Source organism: Gavialis gangeticus, unplaced genomic scaffold (genome assembly GCF_001723915.1).
Source record: "Gavialis gangeticus isolate Ggan-Ray unplaced genomic scaffold, GavGan_comp1, whole genome shotgun sequence".
In the NCBI taxonomy this organism is placed as follows: domain Eukaryota; kingdom Metazoa; phylum Chordata; order Crocodylia; family Gavialidae; genus Gavialis; species Gavialis gangeticus.
Window position 1 is genome coordinate 46,131,631 of NW_017729025.1, and position 11,763 is coordinate 46,143,393.

General features: G+C 42.7%; 1 long non-coding RNA gene across 1 annotated transcript in view; it reads left to right on the top strand.

Annotated features, from left to right (window-relative positions):
* Positions 1-6,562: 6,562 nt before the first annotated feature.
* LOC109299452 overlaps positions 6,563-11,763 on the top strand; it is a 25,045-nt gene continuing 19,844 nt past the window's right edge. Inside the window, exon 1 of the long non-coding RNA XR_002097855.1 lies at positions 6,563-6,639. This is a non-coding gene — a long non-coding RNA (uncharacterized LOC109299452). The remainder of the gene's footprint in view (positions 6,640-11,763) is intronic.

An 11,763-nucleotide genomic window follows, 5' to 3' on the forward strand; every position in this document is an offset into this window, starting at 1 on the left:
GAAGTATATAGGGATTTATTATTTACTGGGTGCATCTACACATGCAATAAATGAAAAACAATAAACTACATATCATGCCAGAGTTATTACTTCTGGACTCCATGTTTACATGTGCACCTGGAACCACAGCATACTGAGCCAAGTCAGAGCAGCCCCAGCTAACAGTTTTCGGGGGTCAGCCTGCCAGGCTGGGGCTACTCGGATCTGGCTCAATGTGCTGCGGAGGGGCTGGTTGTATCATGAGGATGCTCCAGTGTGAGGGCTAGCCACCAGGCAGCCCCCACACTGAAGCACCCTTGTGCCCCTGCCAACCCTGTCATCATCTACACATGCATTGCTGCACAGTGAATAATGCTGATGCAAGATAGTACTTGTATGTACAAGTTCTAACCTATGGTGGCATTTATTAGTTTACTGTGACTAAATAGGGCTGCACATTTAGATGTGGAGAATTCACTGTGGCGCTAATTAGGCAACTCCACAGTAAAATCTCATGCAGATGCATAGGTGGTAGAAGGCAAGGATGTTAATGAGGCTTAGCTTCCCCAAATATGGGACAGTAGTAGGGTCATAAGGTATCCTGGCCATGTGCAGCAGGGATGGGGAGGGGCATGTGCCCAGCAGGGAGAGAGGGAGTGGGGCTGAGGCAGGGGCAGTCACTGCACAGCTGCGGTGGGGCAGGGTTGAGGACTGAGCCACGAGCAGCTCATCCAAGGGGCATGTTTCCTGCTGCTATGCACACCCTGGGAGGCATGGGAGGGCATGTGCCCCAGATCAGTGTGGGGTAGGGTAGGCTGCTACTGCAGGCTGGGGCTGGGGCAGTGCTTGGCTCTTTCTGGCAGGGGCTTGGGCCAGGCTGCACTTGGGGTGGGCGGCTGCAGCACTGGGAGGGGGGCTATCAGGGGAAGCTTCAGCCACCCCAAAATTCATTGTAGCCTCCCCAAGCCCTCTCCCAGTGCCACTGTTGCCGAACCCGAGCACAGAGCAGCCCAGCCCCCTCCAGGAAGAGTCTGGTGCAGCCCCAGCCCACAGTAGGAGCCTGCCCTGCCCTGTGCAGATCTGGGAGCACATGCCCCCATGCTGTCCCAGGGTGCATGCAGCAGTGACAGCCACCACCCCATCCCTGCATCCCCCAGATGAGGCACAGCTCTGTCCCATGCCCCACACTGCCCTGACTGTGCAAGGCCTGCCCCAACCCCAGCCCAACTCCCTCCTCCACATGACCCCTTTCCCTTCCCCGCCACCCCAGCCCCAGCCCTACTCCTTCTCCCCACCCCTTCCCCCACTGACTTAGCTGCTGGTGGAGCTCACACATGCTCAGCCCCCCCAATGCAAAATTCTCTCCCTCCGCCTATGTGTAGATGTGCCCACTGTCTCTCACAATAAAAGAATTAGGGAATCACAAAATTAAACTAGTAGAGATTAAGTTTAAAACTAACAAAATAAAGTTATTTTTCACTCAGCATGTAATTAAGGTATGGAACTCATTTCCACGCGATACTGTGAAAGCTGATAATTTAACCAGGTTTTAAAAAGGATTGGACAAATTCTTGGAGAAAAGTTGCATCAGGAGCTATTAAACCTGGGAGTTAGGGGTGGACCCTCTGAATCAGAACTTCCTGCATATTAAATAGTGGAGGCCACACATGGGAGAGGAGTAGGGAAAATACCCTGGTCATAACCTGTTCACTCTCCCTTTAAGCATCCACCCTCTGCTACAGTGTGACACAGGACACTGGGCAAGATGAGATGTATACTCTGAGCTGCTAAATGGCAGTTCTTATGCTATCCCCGGTAACTTTTAATCATTTTTTTTTCAATTAACTTTAAAAGTAGAGTGGACTACCTTGCATTTACTGCACCTAGAAATGTAGTGTGTAATAGCTGGTGTGCTATATAGTCATATCTGATCTAACTGTGCACAAACTTCTTCATGTTAACAAGCCATCAGCAGGTTCATACCTACTCATGTTACTTTTGCTTTGACACAGGTTGTGTATCACTCACTGCTCACAGTTGTGTTTAAAATCATGGTCTAATGATTTTAAGCCAACTGGACCACTCACTCACTTCTCAGGCATATTTGACTAACAGAGGTATTCAGGAGTTTTTTGCTAACTTTTTTTGCCAGAAAATACCAACGCATAAAACAATTGAACTTTGCATATAAAATTGTGGAGGTCAATGTATTTCCTGCAAAAAAGGGTGGGGGGGGGATCAAAATTATCCCATGTTAACAGTTTTAAGTAGAAAACTACATTTTTAGTTTGGGAATAAAAACCACTTCTTATGTAATAGCTTAAATTAATTTATAGTAAAATAATGCAAATAGATTTGAAATCATAGCAGAAATATTAATGTTATTGAACAAAATATGTTTTACATTATTTATTCAGTTCTGCCTCACGGAGATTTTGGATATTTCAACATTTCATACCTATTCAAGCTGGGGATTTTTTTGTAATCTTGAGGGTTCTCACAGGATAGGAATATCATTTCCTTCCCATATCCGGTGGCAAGAGATTATATTACTCTTTCACCCCTTTGAAATGTCTTCTTTTGAGTAGGTATTGATGTACAATAGTAGAGAGCTATGTGAGAAAAGTATTTGTTTTGTGGTTAGAAAGGGTCAGTCAGGCACATTAAACTTAAAAAGAAATTTTAAAAGTCCTTTTAAGCATTTTTTCTTATCTTGCCTAGATTTAACAATACTTTTCCTTTCAAATACCACCTGATAATTAAAAACACATTTATTGAGGCTTAAGAACTACCGTAAGTAAAAGATGCATTTGTCCAGTTCTGAAATTGGCAGTCTTTAGTAAATGAGTGTGCAAGCTATACCAGTAGCAAACTGGCAAGTATTTAACATTCTGTACAGCTTTCTTTTGATCTTGGCTTCTCAATCCATAAATAACACACATTTGCTCAAGCCCTGTCTGGTACAGTTAAAATTTCAATATCACAGTGATTCCCTCCAGTGAACCATTTAAAGTTCATGCTTAGGCATTGCTACACCCCCTACTCTTGCAAGATAGAGGTGAGTAATGTAGCACTGTGTTACATATCATAGACTATATGCTAAGAAATATCTGGGCCTTGGTTGGTGCAAAAAAATATCCTATAATAAATTATACAAATGTCAGGAATGTGACTCTGTAATCACTTCTATATTCCATATAAATATGCAAAAAGATAAACCACCAATGAAAGGTTATGCTATAAATTTCATAAGCTGTTTTGCCTCAGTAAAAAGTTTAAAGATTGGGCCCAATATTAGGAATACAAAGGCCCAAATATATGATTCTTGAAAACAACCCTGTGAAAATTTTCAAGCAGTTACTTTCTATACTGTCCCTATAATGTGGCTAAGATATAAGTAAACAATTTCCCCATTCAATTTCCCCTATTCACTTAACCAAACAGTAGCTGACATCTACTGGGTAATCTGCTCAAAAATATAATACAAGCATTTTGTTTCAACCTTTTTTACTATTATTGTATTTTGTTACATTGCACTGTTATATTGCTCCTTTTGACTTGAGCAGTTAGCCAGTATTTGGAGGCTTGAGGACTGAGCAATAAGGGTGAGAGAAATGGTGAAGGATTTCTTTTTATTTTAAAAGGGAAGTCTCAGGAACCACAGGATATATTAACCAGAAGCAGTTCTATGTCATGATGCAACCTAAGCTGGGTTAGGTTTTGGATAGGGCCTACGTACAAAACAGGATAGTACAGGAGGTGTAATTTGTAAATTAGTAGAAGGGGCAGGCATACACAAGATGATTACTGCAGAGCTAATTAATTAGCTCCACAGTAAATATTTCAGCATGTGCATGTGCATGTGCAGCCCTCTTAGGCCACAGGAAACTAATAAGCTCTACCATAGGATAGTACTTGTAAGTACAAGTACTATCTTAGTAGGGAGTTCTTCAGTGTACAGCAGTGCAGATGTAGACACTGATAGGGCTGGCTAGGGCACAAAGCCCACATCATAGCACCCTTTGGCCCCAGCCAGCCCTTCTGCAGCACATTGAACCTTGTCAAAGCAGCTCCAGGCTGGCAGGCTGACTGCTGGGGACCTGTGCCAGCTGGGGCTACTCTGACCTGGCTCCATGTGCTCTGACCTGGCTCCCGGGTGCACGTTCTATTGCGGTGCCCAGGACTAATAGCTCCAGCATGATATGCATATTAATTACACATGTTAACACACCTAGGGAGCACTTAGAGACAGAATATTAAGACTCGGAAGGACAGTTTGTTTTCACATTATTTGATGCTAGCTGCAGTGCCAATATGTGCTTAATTATTCTCTTGTGTAAGAACCTGTTTAGTTCTGGGAACATGGAGAAATCACTTTATTACACAGTATATGGTACCTTTAACAGGAGATATTACTGACTAAGCGCTTGAAGTGCAATGCTTTCTCTGCTAAGATGTCAAAGTGAAACTAAATTAACTAATTATCTTAGCAGTGAAGTACTATTAGGAGCAGGGGCAGATTCAGGAAAGGTGTAGCAGTGCAGATGCACCCCTGCCCAATTCTGTTGCTCAACTGAGGATAGTGACAGCAATGCACAGATCCCTTCTGCCTCTCTCACTTAGGTATCCTCTCCATTGGCCAGGAGGAAATGCACCACCACCACCACCCCTGGCTAAGAGATGCAAGGGAACCCCAGAGCTGCTCCTGCTCTGTGCCTGCCCCACGCTGCAGGGAGAGTCTATGCAAGAAGCTGGGCTCAGCAGCAGGAACGTACAAGTTCCTCTTTCCTGCACCTGCTCCCAGACAGTAGGGAACACTGGGGGAAGGAGGGGGAGCAGCAGAGAACAGGGGCTGGAAGAAGGAAGTTAAGTGCTGCTGCTGCTATCTTCAACCAAGCCTAGCTCTCCATAGAGAAGCTCTCCACAGCTCACAGCTAGAGCAGAGCAGGAGTGGTTCTGCCTGCTCGCCCCTACTCCTGGGTCAGTCAGGAACAGAGGCAGCATTGTTGATGGGGGGTGTGGGGCCAGTCCCTGCCCTCCTTTATGCTCCTGTTCCCTGTTCAGCTCTCTAATGTCCACCACTCACCTGGGTGCTCCAGCCACACCTTGCTCTCATCCCCCCCATGGTCTAAGGGGCAATGTTCTGTACCCCCTTTAGAAAATCCTGGATCCATCCAGGAGTGACTGTAAACAAAATAATTTATTTTAAAATGTAGCTTAATCAGTTCATGAAAGCACTTAAATGGAATGGTTATCTGCAACAGCAGAGAACTACACCTGATGACCCCGTTCCAACCACTCCTATACTTCTGTCTTTCTGAAGTGCTAGTCATCTCTGGCAATTAAAAAGCCCCTTACACTAGTAATAGAAGTGGGGTGGGGGCTTAACACTATGATCATGGCCAGCTTCTAATTTGTTAATTTTACCTTCTGCCTTTCCTTTCACTGTTTCTGTAGGGGGAAAAAACAATCCTTCACTTCCTATCCTAATTGGCTGAATAGTATTGCTGTGTACTCTGAAGTATTACAAGTAAAGTTCTGTTCCAGATAAGGCTACTGAAATGATGCTGGTATATAGTGACAGAATGATTTCAGTGGAAAAGTATCATATAAACTAAACACATTAGTCTGGTGATTTGACAGTTATCAATTGTATGGTGTTTGGAAAATATTCATACTGCATAACATCACCAGTAGCTGCAAGTATAATGGACCAGTCTCTGAATATATATATATAGAGAGAGAGAGAGAGACAGAGAGAGAGAGAGAGAGAGCGAGCACATGTATGTATGTGTGCGTATATGCACGCACACATGCACACATTAGAGAGTTTGAATAAAGCTATCTTAAATTACCAGGAAATAAAGGAGTCATTCATAGCACACTTGCTTGTTTCATACTGTGTTACATAATATGGTGTAATAGTTGTTTCACGTGACAAAGGCATCAGGTGTTTCAAGACAAATGGAATATAAAAACAGTGTTTGGAAGGGGGAGGAGGGTTGTCAAAGACTGAATGTACCTATTGCATCTCAGTAATTGCCACTTAGCATTTGATTAAATGAAAGCTGGTGAATAAAGGCAACTATTTCCATTGTTAAGCTTCATGTTCCAATTTGTACTATACCCTTCTCTGTCTTCCAAAGTCACAGTCACAATCCTCCATTTCTAGCAGCAAGCCACTTCCTTCCCTTTTCCTCCATTTTCTCTCATCTGTATGCATTTCCCACACTCAGTGCTCTGTTAAAGATGACTCACACCAGTTATAGGCTTTGAAGTTAACAGGCTTGCATTGACTCAACCTTGGAGAGACTGAAAAGACACAACCATGAGTGCACTTGAATATACAGGCTTGCCTGTGTGTTCTAGCAAAAATATTTGGCCTTCATTAGATAGGGTCTTGTCATCTAAGCTCCTTGAAGACAGACCATTTGTATATGGTCTGTGAGATTGTTTACAGCTTTATTTCTTTTTCTCTTGTGATAGCTAAATGGATTCAGACTAGTCAGAGGGGTCTCATTTTTTTTCCTACAAAGTGCTTTGTTGATAATATAGTCCCAGGGACAGAAAGGTGTTGTTTTCATCACCCTCCACTCTTCAAATTACACAAGTCCCATGCTGCTGATAGCATTGCTGTGGAAACATAAGGATAAACATATGGTAAGAAAACTCAGGTGCTAATTCCTTTCATGGTTAACTATTTCTGGGTCACTGACTTTTTTTGTCTTTTGTCTTGGATCCGTGTGGTTGAAAGTTGAGTTCTTTTAGGAGTAAGAGTCATGTCAATGAAATTAAGGACTAACCTCAATATTGGGTCAGAATTCAAAGCTAGTAAAAACCAAACAAAAGAGGGGAAAAGGTTAAAATAGTCAACTACATTTTAAAATTGTTCTTAAGGATTTTGATGCTGGAAACAGAAGTGCCAAACTCCTATGAGGAAGCCTTTTCTCATTTAAAGCATTTCAGGACTGACTGGAAAGAGGGAGGGAGGGGTGAGGGGGAACAGTGTCATAAGAAAATATTTTTCGATTGATTTCTAGCTCATATTTCATTGAATGAACCTAGGATTCCAAATGAAGCTAGTTAAAAAAAATACAGGTCTCTTCTTGGTGGAAAAAGGATAAGAAAATGTTTTATTTTCAAAATTGTCAATGATTTAGTTTAATTTTGTTTTTGTGGTCTGATTCTTTGTTTTTGGTATTTAGGTAAAACTTTGAAAATAAATATAAGGATCAAAATGTAAGAACAGACAAATAAGTGCACAGAGATGGAGGGGAATAGTATCCAACACATAATGTTGTCTGTCTTTCAGTTGTGTGTGAGGATTAGACCATTATACTACAAGGCTAACATTGGCCATGGGGGAACATGATGCATTGCCTTTTAGTCCAGCAGCACTTCCAGATCCATGGGGGTCACTTTCAGATGTGCTGAGCACCCACAGCTTCTACTAATTCCCATAATCATGGTTTGTGCTCAATTCTGGTCAAAACAAGAGCCACAGAGACTTTAGGAGACTTCTTGTACAATGGATTTCTGCGCCAACTGCTATTACAGAGAGCACATAAGATATATAATGTGGGAGTCTGTCTGTCTTCAGAAAAGTGAGAAACCGAAAGAGAGAAAACAAAGTCAAAATAATCTAGGTGTCATCTTCAAGTTATTTTAGGCATTAAGGAATCTAAACACTTTGACTTTCCATGAAAGTTAGAGCTTATCTACATGGGAGAAATTGCCTGGCATAGCTCTTCTGGTATAATTCATTTAGAATAAAATAACTTGCTTTTTTGGACATTTATTGGGATTAAGTTGCTTTTCATTTGGAATTAAATTTTCCATATGGAGAGCTACTGCAGATAGCTATTCCAGATAATTTTCTCATGTAGACAAGCCTTAAGTGGCTCCTAAGTCTGTGTCCAGATGAGCATGGACATGTGGTATCTGGTACAAAGTGTGCCATTGCTACTTGTCCCTGGATAAACCAATGGCCGTGCTTGTCTGGATGTTGCCATAGTGTCAAACACACTTCCACAAATTGCACCCTGGCTTCCAAGTCACTTTGGTGCTTTGGAAAAAAAGGATCCTCAGAATGTAATTCCTGGGATCTCTTGAGCATCTATTATAGCAACCTTTACAGCAGCAAGGCATTGACCGCTATGGTCCCCATGCTTTACCTTTGGTGTTTTAGGACTTTATGTCTTGTGCTGTGTCAGGGTTGAATATGAAGTTTTGCTAAGAAATTAGATAATGGATTTGTACAGGATGGTTTGGATAGAGATGGTCCTGCCTCAGGCAGGGGGTTAGACTAGATATCTTCTGGAGGTTTCTTCCAGCCTTACTTCTTTATGATTCTATGTAATAGAAATAGACCAGGTAGACAGGAGTTTTTGCATGTCCAAGGGTACACCAAAATAATAAATCAGTTGGGCAAATATCCTATTATTTGGATTGGAGTGTCACTCACTTTCTGATTACCATGTTAATATATGCATGTCCTACTGTGTTGCCAGCCAGTTTTGCTAGGACCCCAGGATTTATCTAAGTAGAAATAATAATAATCATAATAATAAGGTCTATTAAGAATTGTCCTTCCCTTTTTGTTTCTGTTGTAAAGTATGTATATGAAAGAAATGGAGCGACAACAAATAATGTTATTCTTCAGTGGAGCTGCAAGGCAATATTTGTAATAGTTTCTGGTTTCTGGTAAACCAGCCCCTCTAAATCCCACTGTTATTTCTCCTGTAGATTTCCATTTTAGTGAAACACTGCTACCATGCTGGCACTGAGTGTTTGGTCTGGCTTGGCTCTGCCATTCTTATGCAGGAGAAATAATTCTAAATTGTCCAAAATAACAAGCTGACAACTTGAAAGAAATACTACAGGAGAGATGGGCACTTTTAGACTTTCTGAACCATTTGATTGCTGCTGAATGCACCATGTAGACAGGTAGAGTGCTCCTGCTGTGCTGCTGAGTGTTCGAGGTACATCCAAGAGGAACATGCCATCTGTGCTACAGAGTGCGCCAAGAGTATCCAAATACAATGTGGCTTCTGGTGATTTTTTTCAGAGCCTGGATATCCAGGTTGAATACATCTGTTGCATGCTGAATTTTCTGGGTACAATCAAGCAAAACAGAACTGATGTTCTGCTAAAACTCAGGTATATTAAGAAAACAGGTTCCTACTGTGTTGCCAAATGTTCTAGGTATGGTCAAATAGAAAGAACAAGTGTACTGCTGGATGTTCCAGGTAGGTCCAGTTGCTAGGTCCAGTAGGTCATTTTGCTGTAGATCCCACTGTTACATAAAGCAACCAATGAAACACAGCAGGGACTGTTTCCCAGGATTAGATGCATCTTTCACAGATGGAGATGAAGGTAAGATTCTGCGGGTGAAAGTAGGAAGATAAAAAGCAAAAAGCTCAGATGATGAATAATTATGGCTTTACTAATGTACTAATTAAGTAAAAAACATCTTTTTAACCTTCATATTATTTTACCATTCTTGAGTACTCTTAAACTACCACTATTAAGCTGGTATTTGGAGTAGAAATTTGCAACTATACTGAAATCTAGACAAGAAAATATATATTATATACACACATACATTCACTGTATACAGTTACATTATATAATATTTATAATAAAACTGTACATCAATTATATATATGTATATGACTGGGATTCATTTGGGGAATTATAAACTAAGCAAGAGATACTGGATGAATTATATTTAACATTCTTAGAAGCATTCCTATCATGGAGTCTGATCGTCAGAACCACACAGGTTCAGGTCATGGGATATGAAGCTTGAAATGTGTATATCTTACCTTTTCTGTGTACTGCAAGTCTTATTTTCTAAGAACTCTACAGAGATGGCAGTTATTTCTCAGATTTATTACACAAGGGTAACTTTCTGATCTCACCTGAAGACCTTGTATTCTTTCTTTCTGATCCACATCCATTTTTTCCTGCCTAGCCTCCTGTGAGGTTATGTACTTTTATCCCTTTCTATTTTTATACAATGAAAGTCTAAAAAGTCGAAAGTCTATCTTCCTTTCTTACTATCTTTCATCCATCTAAAATGCATGCTATTTTAGACTAAAAGTCTGCATTTAGCAATATGTACACAGGGAAAAGAAATAACATTTCTATTTTTATGATCACAGAAATTTTTAGGTTTCTTTTTATAACTATAGGTAGGAAATGTACAATTCAGCTCTAAGATAAGTGAGATGGCAATCTAATCAAATGCTTGGAAAGCTAATGAAAGGAGATAGATGGGAGGGAAGGAATTTCATGTCTTTTAATTTTATTTTTTGGTTCTTCAGTAAATCTTTTCAGATACTAAAAATGCTAAAGAGAACAAAAAGACCCCAGAACAGAGCAAGAGCCTAACTCAGGGCCAGGCAAAATATGGCCCAGGGGCCGGATCCAGCATGCCAGGCACTTTCATCTGGCCCATGGTGCCCCACAACGAATTGCACCCCACCCAGCCCTTCCACCCATGAGGGTGAGAGCGAGGTGTCCATGTGTACACGCACCCCCAAACATACCCTATTGAGCCTTGCTCCCATCCTTGTGGGCAGAAGGGCCCAACCAGACAAGCACAAGCATCCACATGAGGCTGCTGCTGCTGCTGCTGCAGCCCCCAGGACCTGCTCCACTTCCCCAATCTCATGCTGACTCTGGGCAGCAAGCAGGTAGGGTGAGGCTGCAGCTGGCTGGGCATGGGAGGGAAGCCCCATGTGCTGGAGCTGGCTGCCTTACCCTCCCCTGCAGTGCAGCCCCAGTAGGAAAGGCAGCTGGCTCCAGTGTGTGGGGCTTCCCTCCCATGCCCAGCCAGTGCAGGGGATGTGCATGAGTGGCAGGGAGTGCCAGCAATACAGACGGCCCAGCAGAGGTGCAGCACAGGTTGGAGCTACGCCCCACCAGGCACCTACGCCCTGAGCACCCTGCCTGCTGCTGCTTCCCACACACCCCTCCCTGACATGCCACAAACCCCACACACCCATACCCTGACCCCAATACCCGTACATATATATGCAGCCCCCAACATACCTTATGCCCCCCACACCGACTACCATACCCCCTTATGAACCTCCACACACCCGCACCCTTTTATACTCCTACACCCTCCATACACACACACACGCACGCACACACACACACATCCCACTGCACTCCCACACCCCATCACCCACCCACGCCCACACCCTATAATACACACATACTCCACGATACCCACATCCTCCACAATATGCAAGACTAAGAATTTATTTTTGAGTTATGCAATCACCTGTATATACACTATGCAAACACAAATCATGACAGCAGTATTTTCTGTAATAATATTAAAATATGTTACAGTAGGTATTTGACTTTTAGTGTATGTGGTTTTTTTTTTGGTTTTTTTTCCTTTTTCTAAGATGGCAACCCCACTCCCAAAATTCATATTTCGGGGGGGGGGGTAAGAATGGGGGGGGAGGGATTTCTGGTGGCAAAGGTCAGGGGTTAGAGGTAGGACTTCCAGTCCCAAGGTGGCAGAAAGGGAGCAGGGTGTGGCAGGAAGCCACCTTTGTTTCTCCCCAAAATCTCTGCTGTGACAATTTGATTAGGATGGGCCCAGCAGAGGAGACACCCCTTTACCCTGTCTCTTTAGGTAACCTGAGCTGGATACATTCCTGAGGGAGGGGGGAAACCTGCTCTCTCTGCCTACGTGACTGGCATCACATACCTGGGTGAGGGGCTTGCTCCCTGGGGAGCTAGGACCTGCCAGTCTGCCCA